This window comes from Condylura cristata, unplaced genomic scaffold, assembly GCF_000260355.1.
Source record: "Condylura cristata isolate star-nosed mole 26May11 unplaced genomic scaffold, ConCri1.0 scaffold00028, whole genome shotgun sequence".
NCBI classification, from domain to species: Eukaryota; Metazoa; Chordata; class Mammalia; order Eulipotyphla; family Talpidae; genus Condylura; species Condylura cristata.
The window spans coordinates 19,581,953-19,600,865 of NW_004567129.1; positions in this window are offsets into that span (position 1 = coordinate 19,581,953).

Here is an 18,913-nt window from a genome sequence, read left to right on the forward strand (position 1 = left end):
ATCTATCTATCTATCTATCCACCTATCTATTCATCCATCTATCCATCTATCTTTATATTTTGTATACCACTGAAATATCTCATAATTTAAAATGATCTGAAATAAAACATTTTTCTTAGGCCACAGGACTGGAATCATACACACTGGTAACAAATAAGCAATTTTGAGGGAATAGAGAAATGTTATACTGTGAAGAGTGCCAAAGTCTCAAGTCATGACAAGGGAAGACAATATCCAGAGCTATCTCATAACATGAATGCACGTGAGACGATCTGGCCCTTATCTAGAGTTTAATAGAGAAGATATAGTACTACCTTGTTGGTAATAGTCTCCTTTTCTGAATAGGAAATAAAGCTACTTGTATATGAGTATAACATGTGTACCCATGGAACTGATCAAATGGGGGTACTTGCAGAAGCCGTGGTGACATAAAGTGGGCCTTGTCTTTGAATGAAAGATGAATCCTGACAGTCATGTGTCCTTTTTGGATACAAGCCACCTGTTTCCTTTCTTGTATAATGCAGTTGGCCAAATTCTCTTCTCCTAGAACATCACTTCCTAGTTGTTGGGTGGCCAGAAGGGGCTGTGATTTTGAAAAAGTGCAAATGGACTCAAAGAAGTCACATTTGCATTTTCTTTTTCTGAACAATGACTTCTTCCTCTCTAAATCTAGAACTTGCACAGAAACTTACCCCTTATTAAAATTCTCATGAGATTGATTTGACTATTATATTCTAACCCAATCTCTGTTTTCCTATAGCATTTGTACCAGCTGGAATAATATGTGCAATATTTGTTAAATTTCAGTTCCATTTTCTTCCCATTTTATATGGTTTTTGTTTTTTGTATTTAACTCTTTCTTCCATCTGGATCATAAGCACATTAGAATTTTACTATCCTTATATGCAATAAATTATACATTAATAGGATAGTTATAGCTTGTGAGAAGAAGTTATTTGTGATTTGCACTTAGAGAGATTTTAATCAAGTTTACCATTCTCAAAAAGTCTGTTTTGCATATAAATAAGGACCCCTAAAAATCGATCTGTTTTGCTCAATTATAAAATGCTTCATTTAGAAGCCTAAGGGTAATTTATTATACTGAATTGAGTGGAAAGGAAGATGTATTGCATTATGCTTAATCTTATCAAATGGCTGCTATATTTAATGACAATGTCTGTTTATCATAATTATTATAAGTTGTCTAGGTTAATAAAATCAGGAGACCTATGTGAGATTTTCAAATGCTAAATTTATTATTTATGTACTGCCTCAGATACCAACTGTCCCCCATGGCTGTACAGTCATCCCATGTTTGATTTCTTCTGAGATTGCTGGAAAACTTTGTGTTTGTCAGATAAAGTAGACTATAAACCAGGTTTTTGGAATCTTCTACAATTAAGTATGTGGAGAGAAAATATGGAAAAGGAAGTGAAGAACACATACTGGTTTTCAGATATTTGATAAGTGTTCCACAACATTATTTTCTTCTGTTATTGAAGATGTAATTTTAGGAAAAGCAGTTTTAACAGGAATCAAAGCAAAATCTGGGCTCTCAATTTGCATGTGATGGGGGGAGAAAAAATAGGGGTGAAGGGTAAGGGTGGTATAGTATAGTAAATATTCTGTCTTTGAAAGTATCCTTTGATGTGGTATCATTTTTAAAAAGATTTATTTATTTATGCATCCAGAGCTGGGGAGTGGGCTAGAGGTGCAGGGGTGTAGTGAGAGGATTCACGAGAGACAGAGTGGGGAGCAGAACAGACAGATGTACTGAAATAAACTGCTGAGGGGAACAGTGGGTGAGACAGGAGAGGTTTCTGTGCCATGAGTGCCAGCTCCCTGGCCGGGGATCAAATTCATGTTGCAGTAACTATAGCTTGATAGTGCTGAGACTTAACCACTTGTACCACCAGGGAAGTCCTAATGTGGTATCTTTCTAAAAATTTAAAAGTAGGAAATTGAGTCACTTTGATGGAAGACTTATGTTTTGAATTTTAATTTTAAAACTGAACTTTTCCTACTATGGGCTTTGCCAGAGTGTGAATGTTTATGTCCTCCAAAATTCAGATGCTGGAATCCTAATGGCCAGTGTAATGGCATGAGGAGGTGAGATCTTTGGGAAGGAATTAGGTCCTGAGTATTGAGACTTAATGCATGATTAATGATTTCATAAAAGACACCCTGGAGAACTCCTTTGCCCCATCTCCTATGTGAACATTTGACAAGTCTGTCATCCAGAAGAGTATCTTCATCTGATCATGCTAACATCCTGATCGCAGCCTCTTAGCCTCCAGAAACAAGAGAAAAAATGTCAAGTGTCTTTTGGTATTTGGTATTGTCTTTGCTACTTTGTCATCATCAAACAGGTTAGACAGGTTGATGATGATGGTAATGGTGGAAGTGGGCACACATTTGGAGGACCGGAATCTGAAACCTGTGGCATGGTTCTTGGATTCCCAGTTTTGTGAGGCTGGATCACTTGAAAACCTTCTGCCATGACAATGTCCTCCATATCTACCTCATGAGTTCATTGTGAAGGCATGACTACACTGGAGGCAATACTGCAACACCAGAATTAAATCCTTACGGCTGCCCAAACTCATTCTTCTGCAAAAAAAATTTCATTAAAAGCATCATCCATGAAAATGGGAAAATTACAGTCCATTTCTGTAATTTCATGGTCAAAATTATAAGATAATGAAGGTCCAGGCTACTTTTTCCTATACTTTTACCTGTCAGACATCAATTTACAGAAAAGGAAAAATTTGCTCACTCTCAGACACCTAAACTCCCTTCAGAGACATTGTCTTCTAAGTTGGCAAGTCCCCCATTCACTAGAAACAACGTTGACTTGTGTTGGCTGCTTGGCAGCTGACATTTTGACAAATGGAGGCATTAAACCGTGCATTAAATTTCAGTAAGGACTCTACCTGCCACTTTTTCCCCAGATGTAAAAGTACTTTAAAATAGAAAGGGGGGAAAAATCACTGTAGTAATTTTATTTTTATGCAAATGTCCTCATTGCCAAAAGTGCTTGGAAATTTGCCACAAAAAATATAACTGGTTTTAAAATAGAGGGAAAATTCTATGACATGTTACTCAGGACTTTGGTATTAATAATTGCTCTGGGGAGGTGACCAGACCCTGAATACAGGAAAGCAATGTCTTGCTCAATTTGTGTCTGGTTCATAGAACTTGCCCAGAGAAACAGTATGGAATTGAAAAGGATGGAAAACTAAATGAAGCATGGCTAAGGCAGGGATGTGGCGACTCTGCTGGCCCTTTCCAAGTCCCTTGTCCAACACTTTCAATCAGAAATGTTATTTTGTAAACCCCACTTCTTTGACTTCTCCCTTAAATTTCATTCTTCTCCATTTCCACTGAAACTACCCGTTGAATACTTAACCACTTCTCTGTATCCTTTCAGTAACATAATTGCTCTCTCAGCTGTCACTCCAACCACCCCTGAATCCAGCTGCCAGACCATCTTGACTTTTGTATTAGATAAAATGATGCTATAATTTCCTAATTGTCATTCACTGACAAATATTACAATAACCAGGATTTTTTTTTAAAGCTTAGTATCAGGATTTTTTTGTAAAGCCTGGAGGTTACAATTCAATTAATTTAGTGTAGGTCCCAATGGCTGGTAGTATTGCAGGTTATTTTATTGTTTGTAAGCACCACTACAATATTCCTTTAATGTGTGTCTTCACCTTAGCATAGTCTAGCACACTCTCCAAGATTGGCCTCTGCCTTCATCTTCTTTATCCTCATAGATAAGCATCAGGCTTTGCTCCAGGACCAGAGATTTCTCTTCATTCTACATCTTTGTTTCTGCTGCTGCTCTTTTAGAATGATCCCTTTTATCTTCCATATCAAGGTGCACACCGTTAAGAGCTCAAGCTTTTAAAGCTTCTCTGACCTTTCCCATGCTTACATCTCTCTACAGAATTGACCACTCCTTTATGCATACTTCAGCATACTGGTATATAATTATATGCGTACAGTACCTAAGTGTGTTTTTATATAGCTAACAGACTCTTAAAAAACAACCTCTCATTCATATTTATCCTTTTAGTGCTCAGTCAGTACATAATGAACATTCGAAATAGTTTGATAAATGCTAAAATAATAAATAATGTATGATAACTTTCATTTAAATTTAATGACAAGATCATTTAGTGGATCTCCATTCAGAATAGCAGGTAAAAGAGATCATTCTAAAAGAGCAGCAGCAGAAACAAAGGCATAGAATGAAGAGAAATCTCTGGTCCTGGCGCAAAGCCTGATGCTCATCTATGAAAGTATTGAAAGACTCTTGATAGGTATTTGGGGAAAAAAATGGCAATGATGAATACCCCCAAGACATTGGTTTTCTCCTAGAAGAGGTAGGCTTGTTTAACAAACTAGGACTTGTTTAAAAAGAAGTGTACCATGAAAAAAAAAATCACAATCATCTCTAATTATTAGAGAGGTGGAAATCACAACCCCAACAAGCTATCACTGCACACCTGTGAGACGGCCCATATGGAAAAGGCCAGGAACACATGCTGGTGAGGATGCAGAGAAAGTGAACCTTCTACAATGCTGGTGGGAATGAAAACTGATCCAGCCATTACAGAACGCAATATGGGGGGTGCTCCAAAACCTTAGGCACAGTAATTCCACTTCTAGGCATCTACCCCTCAAAATCAAAACCACTATTTTGAAAGGAAACATGTGTTCCCATATTTATTAGAGTGCTATTTACTATAGCTAAACTATGGTAACAGACTCAGAACAGATAATGGATCAAGAAGATACAATATATATGCACACAATGAAATACTACTCGATGATCAAAAAAGATAAACTCATGCCACTGAGGCAACATGGATGGAACTAGAAGGGCTAAAGCTAAGTGAAATAAGGCAGAAAGAGAAAGGTAAGTACCAGCTGGTATCACTAATAAGTGAACTATAAAGTAATGAAGTTAGCAGTCATATGAAGACACATATTACAATCTAACCCTTAAAAGCTGGCTACAGAATGGAAGCACCAAACTAAGGGGAGATCACAGTGGGAAGAACAAGGTGGGAGGGAAGCACAACGGTCTATGGCGGTGGAATTCGGGTTACTGGGTGGTGAGTGCACAATGTTGTTAAGATCTGATGGGGTATTCCAATATTACCTCAGTTGAAAATCATTTAATTAAAAAATAAATAAAAGAATATTTGTAATGTTACCACATGAGGTCAGCTTAAACCTATGGGCGCAGTGATACTGCACACTGTGCGGGAGAATTCCATTTTGAACATGTGTGAGTCATTTTCTTTTCTTTTCTTTTTTTCTGACATTGTTTTATCTCCCTCTGAAGTAGTTAATGCTTTCCTTCTGGACGTTTTCATGGATCAGACTTTAGAATTGCTTTACAGTTTTGGGGGTTCATTGAATGAATAAGCTTTAATCTTACATGGGTATGATTCCCTCAAAATGTGGCTTCTGGACTAGCATTACCAGCATAACATTTGCTAGAAATGCAAATTTGTGTGTCCCAACTCAGTCCTACTGAACCCAAAGTCTCCTAGGGCCCAGTCCAGAAGTCTGCAGGTTAACGAGTCCTGCAGTGATTCTGACGCAGCTTAAGGTTACCAAACTGTGGCCTAAAGTGAGCATAGTCAAGAATCTGGTCCTCAGAACTGCAGTTCCAGTGTAGGATGTCTCCTTGAGAAACACCAAAGAGAATTTTAAAAGCAGAGATTTCAGGGAATCCTTTTTAAAGATTCACTGATTCACTACAATTTAAAAAATATTTTATTTTTATTTATTTATGCATATAAGAGCTAGGATGTAGGTCAGAGGTGCAGTGGGTGAGAGGATTCAAGAGACAGAGTGGGGAGCAGAACAGGCAGATTGACTGAAACACTGCTGAGGGGAGCAGTGGGGGAGACAGGAGAGGTCTGCTGTGCCATATGGGTCACCTTCCTGGCCAGGGATCAAACTTGTGCTGCAGTGGCTGTGGATAGCTTCACAGTGCTGAGATTTAACCCCTTGTATCACAAGGGAGGGCTTGATTTACTAGATTTAAGATGGAGCTTTGCAATGTAGATGTTAGAATGGGTTCTAAAGTGATTAAGTAGAGGTATTAAGAGGAAGGATGCCTTGAGTTCTTTGTCAATCAGGATATGTCCTATTGCAATCACTACTCCATTCCCTCTCCCACAAACAGTATCCACTTACCCTACCCAGAGTAAGTAAATCAGTTTCTGGGTTTAGGGTCAAAATACTGATATTTTTAATAGGTTCCCAAGGGATGCTGATGTCAACAGACAATGTAATTAGGAGACCAAGAAATCTGGACACCATGCTAGGCATGAGCCAGAGCCAAATAGGAGACTTCTGAGACTTCAGGCAGAGGACATGACTCCGTTAACCCCAGACTATAGTCTTTCAATGCAGTTGCAGCTATAACTGCCAATCAAACTTTTTCCTGTGGGAAATGGACACTTAAACATAGAGTTGACCACATCAACTGATGCCGTGGAAACAATATCCTAATGGCTGTGTTCTGGAAGGAAGGGCTGGCAATGGCTATTCCTTCATCTTTTCACCTGAAAGTTTTCTTAAGCTTTTCTTTGGATTCAACGTGCTACTCCAATATCCTCCCAATGAGTCCTCATTATTTCTTGTGTAAGTTAATGTTAATTTCTTTAGCTTGTTGCTTAAAGAACGCTAACACATGCTGTCACTAAATTGATCATGAGAATTTGGGTACCTTACATTTCCAGATCTGTTTCAGCTACAAAATGAGGGCTAATGATTAACTTTCATGTTTTTTTAAGTACATATAAAAACAAGGCTATTTTCTTAAAAATTGAGCTGCAGGAATTGAATAAATAAAATGAATGAAAGTAATGAATGGTTTCCCCAGTTTGAACCTTGTTTGATGAATCTTATTTCACACTAAATGGAGTCTCAGCAAACCTTAGAAGTTTGTTTCCTTAGAGAATAGATACACTTAAAGTGCTATTGCTATATCCTTTTGGGTTTCTTGATTCAGAGCTTTCAGTCCAGCAACAACTGGCGTTTTAGAGCTATGTATTTCTGGAAGTAAAAGACTTCATGATGACACTTAATGGATCACACAAAGTAGCAAATATCATGTAAACTCAAAGCAAAAGCAGCTTCTCTAGAAGGCTTTTAAAAGAGAACTGATTGAATAATCTATTTTTTAGTTATAGAAAATGCTATCTAAAAATAGGAATCCTATTATTCTGGAATGTTTGGTCACCTGTGGAGTGTTGTCTCTGAAGTCTTTTAGGACACAGAGTTAAAACCCATGTAAAGGTCAAGACAGCTCTCAATTTCCAAATTAAATTGCTTGGAAACACACTTCAGTAGGAAGTTGGGTTTCAGGAGGCCTGCTGTGAAAGTTAGCAAATGAAATGTAAAATGTGTGAAGTTTTCAGTTTTAGAAAAAGTCCTGGTTTTAAAAGATTGTGGCATTTTTGCTTTACCAAATGAAGCTCTTTGGTGGAATTAAATATATCCCTTGCATATTTTGAGGTTGAAGTGAAAAATCTTCCAAATATCATTCCATTAAAATCTGCCCCCACTACTACAAATTTAGAGGTCACAGTCTAGGTTATTTCCAGCAACATTTTTTTTTTGCATGAAATTTTTGTCTGATACTCTAGGCACAGATTCCACTACAAAAATAAAAGAAGAAGAAGAAGTGTATAAACATACTGATGCCTATGGGGATCACACCATATGTAAAAGCACCTGTTTGGCATCCTAACAGTCTTAGCAGCCCACTAAACCCCACAATGCTTCCTTGCCAACCTTTCCCCACCTACTACAACCTCTTTTTTTTTTTTCCAGAACTCTACTGGAATTTTCCTTGGAGGTGGTTGGCAATGGTCTTTTAATAGCCTCTACCCAATGACTTGATGTTTTCATTTCTTACAACTAACTGACTTGTCAGCTATAGATTGCAGTAGCCCAGACTTTGGTCATTTTCTATTTCTTGAAATTATCTACCACCCTTGTAGGGGGCTGTTCTGCATTCTCTGATTCCTATTATCCTTCTCTGGATGTTACTTTTCTGCCTCCTTACTTCATTCTCTCCTTTCAGTCCTCCCTGTAAACATTGTATATCTTAACAATCTCTCTGTGGACCACTATTTTCATCATCTTTTTTTTTTTTTTTTGTCCCCTGAGTAACTCTATCAAATGTCAAAGTTCATCCCTCTTGGGTTTCAGAATCCTATTTCCAACCTATTGTTGACCCTTCCACGTAGATGAATAGAGTTGTCTCAAACTCGGTATGCCAGAAAAAAGATATTCTGGATATTCTGTTACAGTTATCTCTGGCATCCAGATGTCTAGCCATGAGCCCTACTAAGCATTTCTATATATAAACTTAGGTGAGTGTCTTAACCTCCTGAATCATAGTTCTCATGTCTAAAATGGTTTGAGGATTAAATAGATGGCATACGAAAAGAATTTAGCACAGTGTAAGGGATATAGAGAGTCAAGTTAGCTATATTTAACCTTATTTGTACTAATTCTTCTATTTTATGGATCTTCTTATCTTTGCTCATCTCCATACCTATCAATCATTCATTTCTATCCATTTAAAATTTAAAGCAATGCTTTCAAATATTTTTGCTGTGTGATTACTAACACTGCTCCATTTCATATTTTTTTAAATGATTTTATCTGTCACCTATTTCTACCCATCCTCATTATCATTCTCATCATCATTCTCTTATTTTCTCTCTCTCTCTCTGAATGTGATTTATTCTTAGAAAGCAGTTGGTTTAAGGGTTAAGTGAGACAGAATAAAGGGGAAAGGAGAGAGAAGTGAATAAAGGGAGGGAAGAGGGAGAGCAGGCCTGAGGGAGAGAGGAACAGAGGAGAGCAAGAGAGACCGACAAGAGAAGGAAGATATTATTTACCTTGAAAAACTTTGAATATATTCTTATCAGTATGATATTAGGTAAAATGTAGGGAAATTATATTAATAAGCACATTTGAACATTGTACCAGCATGTAAAGGGGTTGACAAGCCGGTGCTAATTGAATATAACCATAGAAATATACTGTTGATGTGACTGTCAAAATAACCTTTCCTTTCTCTAGGGCTTCTTAATAAATGCAGAATTACTTTATGTACATCCTAAATGTTGGTTTATCGGAGAACTTAAAAGCAAGTTAATAACAGCATTCTTAGGATTTAGGTGGAAGTCCACAATAATGGCATATTTGAAAAGGAAAATTACATGGTAAAACCAATCTTATACTGGAAGTGATTTTACAGATCAGATTTGGAATTCTAAGCAATCAAATGCAGACAGTGCTCAAGGTTATAGCATCAAGTAAAGTTTAATGAACAGAAGGAAACATTCAAAACAAATAACATCTTCAATCTATTACTCACTGTAGGGCTATTTGTATTCTGACACACAGGCCAATCAGAAATATATACTCTTTGAAAGATGAACAAGATGTAAGATCATATCTGAAAAATAGGATGAAAAATAAAATATACCAATTTTCTTAAGATTTTTTCTCCTAAAATGAAAATTGGGGGCTATGCTTACATTCTTCAATGTAACATTCTTTCTCAAATAACCACCAAATTAGAGTCAGGAAAGATACTTCTAGATTAAGTTTGTTATTTTTCCCTCAGTTGTGCTTGTATAAAATCTTTTCCATATTCTTCAATAATGTAAACAAGTTCTATTTAGGAATATCATTAATTTTAGTTCAGCAAAATATCTTATAATATTTGTTACAACCTATTAGTTAGCATAAATAGAATACATGATCAATCCTTTTATGGCCATAAGTAACACAAAATATGCCTTCCAAACTGTAAGTGTAAAATACAATGAGATTAATGCTGAACCTAGTAGATGGAACCCAACAATAATTTACTAAAATTTAGATTATGTTTGTTTCCTTGGAGTTCTCTCAATACATTACTCCTTTCTATCTCTCTTTTTTTGTTTGTTTGTTTTCAGCTAAAACTTAGAATTTTCTTTCCCAAACATTTAGCATAAAAATTGCTTTATTAATTGCCAAGTAACTGTCCATATGTCAATGAGAAAGATACATTAAATCAGATTTTCTAGTTGCTTTACATTTTAATTTACAATTTAATGTGTGTTGATTTACATTTCAAGAAAGGAAGAATTAGGAAATGCAAAATCAATAGATTGCATGTTTTACCTTCCTTGTTGAACAATGAAGAGGAAGAAATGGAGAGTTCAAATAAGATATAAATGCAGTGATCAGGTTCTAAAATTGATAATTCATGAAACTTAAGTGGTAAAGAGAAATATGAGATGCTCCACTTCCAGAATAAATTTTAATTGAATGAGGAAAAAATTCCCACAAAAATCAGAGGTGCTTTCATGTAAGTGTGTCAGAGTAGTATAATGTAGTAATATATGTTTTTCAAAAGTCCCTTAAAACATCAGCAATGGATACAACTTGAAATATTTTCCATAGCTGTGTATGATTATCATGTGGAAAATCATTATTAAAAACTGAAATGTGGTGAGAAACTAGAAGTTATCCTGATAAGGACAGAAACAAAGCAAGGATATCCTGTACAATTTTTTTTCTCAGTACATTTTCCCATCATCTTCTACTAACTGCAGTGTGAAAGAAAAGCAATGAAGTATATACAGATTGGGAAGAAAAATGAAACTGTCATCGCTTATAGGTGACATAATTGTCTATATAGACAATCTGTAAGAATCACCATCAATAAAACACCCAGAAATTAGTAAGCAATGATAGCAAATGTTGTAAGATATGAGGTTAACATAGAAAAGTCCATTTCTTTTTTATATGCCAGGACTATGAATAAGTGGAATTTGAAATGAAAAGCACAATAAATTTATATCACCACTCCCTCCCCAATATGAAATGCTTATGTCTAAAATGCACAAACTATGGCCAACATCTGCACGATGAAAAACAAGAAAACTGATGGAAGAAGTGAAAAAAGAACTAAATAAATACAGAGATGGTTCAATCCAATATTGTCACGATATCAGTGTCTCCCAACTTGATTTATACTTTCAATGCTATCTGAACCCAAGTCCAAGCAAGTTATTTTGCAGATCTTGATAAACTTGTTTTAAAGCTAAGTGAATGTAGAGAAATGACAGACACAAGTAGCAAACACAGCAATGAAAGAGGACAGACACCATTTTCCTTTAAACCTTACAATAAAGCTACAGTAATTAAGACAGTGTGGTACCAACCAATGAACACACATGAATGGAGAGTGCAGAGATGCAGACTCATATGAATATGAGAAAAGCAGCAAAGGGAAGGTGTTAAAGGACAGTCTTTCAACAAGTGGTGCCCAAGCTAGACATCCATATGCCAAAAAAATCACTATACATTCAGCTCTTACAACCTGTATTACTTGCAGCTAAGGCTTCCATAAATGAATTATACAGCCTGGGTAGCTTCCAGTCTAAGAACAAGGTGTTGGCAGGTTTAATTGCTTTGGCAGGCTCCCTCTTTGGCTGCTAACCATCATATTCTTGCTGTGTCTTCACATGTCTTTTCTCTGTGTGTGTACATCCCTGGTGTCTTCTTATAAGGACACTGATTCTGTTGGATTGCAGCTCCACCCTCATGATTTCATTGAAACTGGATTACCTCTCTGAATGCTCGATCTCCACTTAGAGTCACACACTTAGGGCTAGGGCTTTAATGGATGGATTTTATTAAGATACAATTCAGCCCTTATCTTTCACAAAAATTAACTTAAAGTACATGATAGCTGTAACAGGAATGCAAAATATGAAACTACTTGAAGGTATTAGAAGGAAATCTGTATGATCTTGTATATGGCTATGAATTTTTAGATCAAATACAGGGAAGGGGAAGAAAAGAAACAGACTGGGAGAGCATATTTGCAAATCATTTGCCTGATAAAGCATACATTTCAAATACTCTTAGAGCTTAAAAAGAAAATAAGCAACCTGATTACAAAATGAGCAAGATACCTCACCAAAGAAGGTCCACCTATGTAAACTTTCATATAAAAATATTCTCACCATGTCAGAGAATTTCAAATTTTGATTATTATGGCTTTGTAGTATAGCTTGAAGTTTGGGATTGTAATGCCTCCATTCTCTATCTTCCTAGTCATGAGAGTTTTGGCTATTCGAGGTCTTTTGTTGTTCCATATGAATCTCATCAATATTTCTTCTATTTCTTTGAGGAATATCATTGAGATTTTTATGGGGATGGCATTAAATCTGCATATTGCTTTTGGCAGGATGGCCATTTTGATGATGTTAATTCTCCCGATCCATGGGCAGGGGATGTCTTTCCATTTCATGGTGTCTTCTTGTATTTCTTTTAACAGTGTTTTGTAATTTTCTTTGTTTAGGTCTTTTTACCTCTTTTGTTAGGTTGATTCCCAGGTACTTGAATCTTTTTGTTTTAATTGAAAAGGGAATTTTTTTTTTATTTTGTTTCTTCTGATTGGTTGTTTGTGTATAGGAAAGCCTCTGACTTTTGTGTGTTGATTTTATATCCTGCTACTTTGCTAGCAGGATATTTTGGATGGTTTTGATTAGTTTCTCTGTGGAGCTTTTAGGGTTTTCCATGTAGAGTAACATATCATCTGCAAATAAGGATAGTTTTACTTCTTTCCCTATTTGGATTCCTTGTCTTTTTCCTGTCTATTGCTCTGGCTAGAACTTCCAGTGTTATGTTGAAGAGCAGTGGCGATAGTGGACACCCTTGTCTTGTTACTGACCTCAAGGGAAAGGCTTTCAGCTTTTTCCATTGAGGATGATACTGGCTGTGGGTTTATCATAGATGGCTTTTATCATGTTGAGGTATGTTCCTACTATTCTGAGGATTTCAAGAGCCTTAAACATAAATAGGTGTTGAACTTTGTTGAATGCTTTCTCTGCATCTATTGTTATGATTATGTGGTTTTTATTCTTCTGTCGGTTGATGTGATGGATTACATTAATTGATTTTCTAATGCTGAACTATCCTTGTGCTCCTGGGATAAGGCCCACTTGGTCATGGTGTATTATTCTTTTAATGCATTGTTGGATTCTCTTAGCTAAGACTTTGTTGAGGATTTTTGCATTGGTGTTCATTAGGAAGATTGGTCTGAAGTTTTCTTTTTTGTATATTTTCTTTGTTAGGTTTTGGTATTAGTGTGATGTTGGCTTCGTAGAAAGTATGTGGTAGTTTTCCTTCTTTTTTGATTTTTTGGATGAGTCTGTGTAGAATAGGCATTAGTTCTTTTTTGAACGTTTGGTAAAATTCATTAGTAAATCCATCTGGTCCTGGGCTTTTATTTTGGGGGAGGGTTTTGATTATTTCTTCAATTTCCTTGCTTGTAATTTGTCTGTTGTTCCACTTCTTCTTTATCTAGCTTTGGGTGGTTGTAGAGTTATAGGAATTTGTACATTTCTGCTAAATTGTCCAACTTGTTTGCATATAGTTGCTCATAGTATTCTGATTATTCTTTTGATTTCTGCTGGATCTGTTGTGATTTCTCCTCTTTTGTTTATTATTCTGTTTATTTGTGATTTCTCTTTTTTTTTCTTTGTGAGCCTGGCTAGTGGCCTGTCTATCTTGTTCATTTTTTTGAAGAACCAACTTTTGGTTTCACTGATTTTTTTGGACTGCTTTTCTAACATCAATTTTATTTAGTCCTGATTTGACTTTTATTATTTCCTGTATTCTACTTGCTTTTGGGTTATTCTGTTGTTCTTTTTCCAGCTCTTTAAGGTGAGACATTAGGTGGTTTCTTTGAGTTATTTCTTGTTTCTTTATGTGAGACTGTAATGCTATATATTTTCCTCTTATAACTGCTTTTAATGTGTCCCATACGTTTTGGAGATTTGTGTCATTGTTGTCATCCTTCTCCAGCTATTTTTTGATTTCTTCTTTGATCTCCTCATTGATCCAATGGTCCTCCAGTAGTGTGGGTTTCAGTCTCCACATGGTAGGTGGGTTTCTTATCTTCCTCATATGGCTTATTTCTAGTTTGATTCCTTCATGGTCAGAGAAAATAGTTGGAATGAGTTCGGTCTTTGTTTTTGAACTGTTCTTGTTCATTCTTCTGTTGGATTTGGTTTGAGGGCTTCTTGTAGTATTTTCTGGAGTGGGGTTTATTCATGACAAAATTGTGGAGTTTCTGTTTGTCTGAAGATGTCCTTATTCTTTCTCCATAGAGGAAGGAGAGCTTCACAGGATAGAGTATTCTTGGTTGGCATTTAATGCTTTGGAGTTTGTTGAATATGACCCTCCACTCTCTTTTTGCCCATAGTGTTTCTTCGGAGTAGTCTGATGTCAGCCTGATCAATTTCCCTTTATAGGTTATTTGTTTCTTCCCTCTTGTCATTCTCATTATCTTTTACTTCTCTTGTATTCTTAGTAGTTTTACTATGATGTGTCTTGCTGTATTTCTCCTGTCATCATGGTAGTTTGGTGTTCTTGCTTCTGGTATATCTACTTTCATCTCCTTCTTCATATTAAGGAAGTTCACTTATATTATCTCTGAATATTTTCTCAATTCCTTGGCCTTTCTCTTCACCTTATGGAGTACCTATCTCTACTATTTCCTTTCCTACTGGTGTCAGATAGGTCTTGAAGTGTTTCTTCATTCCTTTTCCTTTTTATTTCTCTTTCTTTTTCTGTTTTAATTCTCTTTATTTCTGCATCTTCGGGGGAGCTGATTAGTTCTTCCATTTCATCTATTCTGTTTTCATTACTTTTCCCAGCATTCTTTATCTCCTCTAGTGGCCTTTGAATCTCCTGCAATTCTTCTATTTCTTTTTTAATGTCTCATTTTCATTCTCAGTTCATTGATTGCTTGTCTCATGCCATTTTTTTCTTTTTCATTTCCTTGTTTGAATTCTTCAACTCCTTGATGGCTTGCCTCATTTCATTTTTTTCCTTCTCATCTACTTTTTGTTTGTTTATCATGATGATTCTGAATTCTCTATCTGGAAGGCTGAACAGTTCTTCTGCTTCTTAGGTGGTTTCTGCTGACTGATCTTTTTGTGGTGAAATTGCCCCCTGTGGACTTGCTTGAATATTTGTGTTCTTTTCCCTGTCATGTATTTTCTAATACTTTCTGTTCATTGATACACGGTGTTGCTATTATTGATCAGCATTCTTTCTGGATGTTCTTTCTGGGATGGCGAGGGACTTCCAGACACTTCAGTTGTGGAGGGTATTCTGAGCCTTGTTTAGTTTCAATATCTCCTGTTTTTCCAGCCCCTACTGTGTGTACTTATATCTCTCTTCTCTGCCAGTGACATTCAGGGGTTTCTTGAGTCCTTGTCTCTGGAAGGTGCCTGTTGATCTTTGTAGCCTTCTGATGTCCTGGGTTCCCTCTATGCTTGGATGTAGCCATGGGGGTTGGATGCATCTGGGCCTGTGGTTGAACCAGTCACTGGTTTTGTTTATTTTCTGAGCACTGTGAGCCTTGCAAGGTAGTGCCTTACTGGCTCTCATGTCTTCCAGCCACTGCTGTTCAGTAACACCTTGAGTCCTAATTCTGCATGCCCCCCAGTTGTGCAGGCTGTCAGTCCTCCCTCAAGGCCTCCAAGGCTCTTTGTGCCCACTCAGAGCCGTCTCTCCCTTAGCAGTCTTTCCCTGCCACTTGGGGAATGTTAATGGGCCTGTTTTGATTCAGTCTGTTTTTTTTCCCCCCTTTTATTTCAGGGGCTTTGTGAACTTGCTGGCCCCTCCTTAGTGACTAATGCTGGAACAAGCCTCCAGGTCTATGCTGTGGGGGTGGGTGAAAGGGTTGCAAGCCTTGCAGGTGCCCTAGTCACCAGATCACCAGATTTTCCTCCCCACCTCCCAGGCTCTATGTGCCCACTTGCGCAGTCTTTTCCCACAGCTTGGGCTCCACGCATCAAGCCGAATAAGCAGGAAGCCTCCACCTGCAGCACTAGAGCCTGGACACTCCCCGGATCAGAGTTGCAGGGTTCTGCTTAACCTGTCTGTCGCACTTCTGGATAGGAGTTCCCTTATCGGAACACCCAAATCACTGATTCTCCCTCAGTTATCTTCCTTTTAGTGAGTCCAGGGTATTCTCATTTGGGTTGAAACTCGTAGCATGAAAGTCTATAGTCCGTTTTTATATATTCCTGTGCGAGTTTGGACACAGTTGTTCCATGTCTTACTCTGCCACTATCTTGCCCGTTGCAGAGCTGATCCGTCAGTGGCTTTGCCTAGCGCCTAGGTGCTCTGGATCGGATCTGCAGTCTTTCCTCAGCCTGGGCTCCACTCACCAAGCTGAGCATTCCCCCTTCACCTCCAAGTCTTTAGTGAGGGGCAAAGTGGCTCTTGCAGCTGCCAAACTTCCAGGCACCTGTGCACTCCTGGGGGGAGTTACTGGAACTCCCCAATCGCCTATTCTCCCTCAGTTATCTTCCTTCTAGTGAGTGCAGGGTGTTCTCATTTGGGTTGAAACTCATAATATGTAAGTCTATAGTTCGTTTTTAGTCCTAAATTCCTGCGCAAGCCTGGATACAGTGATCTCAGCGTCTTTACTCTGTCACCATCTTGCAGTCTCCTCACTTTTATTCTAAAGAAATCTTAAAAAAAAAAAAAAAGAGAGAGAAGCTCACCAATGGTCAATGGTTACCATAGAAAGTATGGTATGGTGAAAAGTTAATGACCTGGCCCTCCCTGGTGGCGCAGCGGGTTAAAGCACAGCACTAAGAGGTCAAAGCCACTTCCGCATGAGTTCGATCCTCGCCTGCCCCGGAGGTGACCACATGGCGTGGCAGACCTCTCCTGACCCGCCCGCTGCTCCCCTCAGCAGTGTACTTCGTTGATCTGCCTGTTCTACTCCCCACTCTGTCTCTGGTGAATCCTCTCACCCTCCACATCTCTGGCCTGTACCCCAGTTCTGTGTGAATAAATAAATAAATCTTTAAAAAAAAAAAAGTTAATGACCAATAATAGATTTTCCTAAAAGGCCTTTCTCAGAGAATAGGAAAAACAATGGCATCAATCCATGTTTCAGGATAAGTGAAGATTATAGTCAATCATTTATACTCCTCCATTGTTTTATATATATTTAAAATAAAATTTCAATTAAATGACTACTTGCTAGGCTACCATTACAGCCTGAAGTCTTCAGACAGAGGAAATAGCATGGGCTAAGAGATGGGTTTGAAACTAGACAGCATATTCTAGTTGATATAATTTAAATGTTCATATAATACTGATAATGATGGTGATGATGATGATGATGCTCAAACTTCTATGTGTCAAGCATAATGATTTGAAGTTAATTTGATCCTCACACTGTTCCTACAACAATTATTGCATCATTTTTACTGATAAAGAAACCAGGGCACAGAGATTATTTCACTTCCCCAGCTGATGTTGTTACCATGTTATGTTGCTGGATTTCAGCCTCACATTCCTCTACACTCTGAGTCTGTGCTCTCATCATGTACATTTTTCTAGAGAGCATCAAAGTTCAGGAATTCATGTTTTTAACCCTATTGTGGGGGTATGCTATTTTTTTTTAAGTCAATGCAAAGGTAGTCTACTGTTTTCTATATTCTGTTGAAGGAGCAGAAAAGGAACATCAATTCTAAATAAAATAAATTCACCAATCAGAGAAAAGGGTACCCTCATGAAAGATTGTCTAAAGTTTCTGGGAAATGAACAGATCTGTCAGGCTATGGTTACCTATACTGCAAAACACAAGAACTTTTATTTTAAAAAGTTGTGACTGGGTGTCAGTAAGTGGCTAAATAATAACAAGTAGCAAAAGTGATTGCATTTCACAATTCAATATTTTGCAAACTCTTTTTTATCTTTTAAATTAGATGATATTGTTTGTGACGCTAAAGGCAAATGGTGTGATTTCTTTGTCACAGAGCTGATTGTGAAGCATTCATCCTTCTTCAGACAAGAAATTCGCTTAAACAAGTGCTACTTCTATTTCCCAGAAAGCAGAAAGACAAACCAAACTCTTTAGATTCAAATAAGAAGCACTAGCTGAATTTGTAAAGATAATTTTCTTGCAGTGATTGATTTAGTAGTGTCAAGGATAATACAGTTTTTATGGCCACAAGAAGGCTGTAATCTAGTTTTGCAGAAATTCTTATCTCATTGGTGCTGTGTTATCACTTTTAATCTTAGCGTTTTCATTTGAATTAGCTTAGAAAAATTCAATGGGTTGCTTTACTGACAGCTCAACCCACTGATTGGTCTTCTGCACTAGATTTTCTGGTGCCAATGTTATGTTTTAAATCTTGTTATCATTACTCTCAACAGTCAATTAAGGAGTTATTTTTGCAGTCTATTATAAACTGGAATTGCTGGGTATAATTTTTTCCACACAGTAAGAACTATTCCTTTTAACAATAGACATTGTAAACTTAATTAGAATGGCATGGTTGGTTTCATGATGAATTTCAGCAAGGGAGAGTTTTCAAATATCTAGCTCTTTGAAAAAGAAGATATAACCTTTTCTTGTGTTCTTATATACACATGACCAAGCTGGCTGCAAATGATGAGCTGACTCCCCCAACCCTGCAAGTGCTCAGACTCATTAATTCTGAGATCTGAAGTACCTTTCAAACAGTGGAAACCAACAGACGACATATGTGGACTCTAGAGGGAAAGCTGCCAGGGTCTGGTCTAGATGGTCCATCCTGCACCCCGATCCTTCCAAGCTTTGAAAACATTTCCACTTCTAGAAGAACAAACCCATGGCCACCAAACCCTGTCATTCCTGATTCTAACCTATGATTTTACTTTGCAGATTAGACCAAACTAAGGACAGTTTTCAAAAAGAGATGAGGAAGGCATGTGTTGTCTTCTTTAAACAAAACAAAACAAGACTGGTATTTTTAATTGATGTAACCTTTTTTTTTTT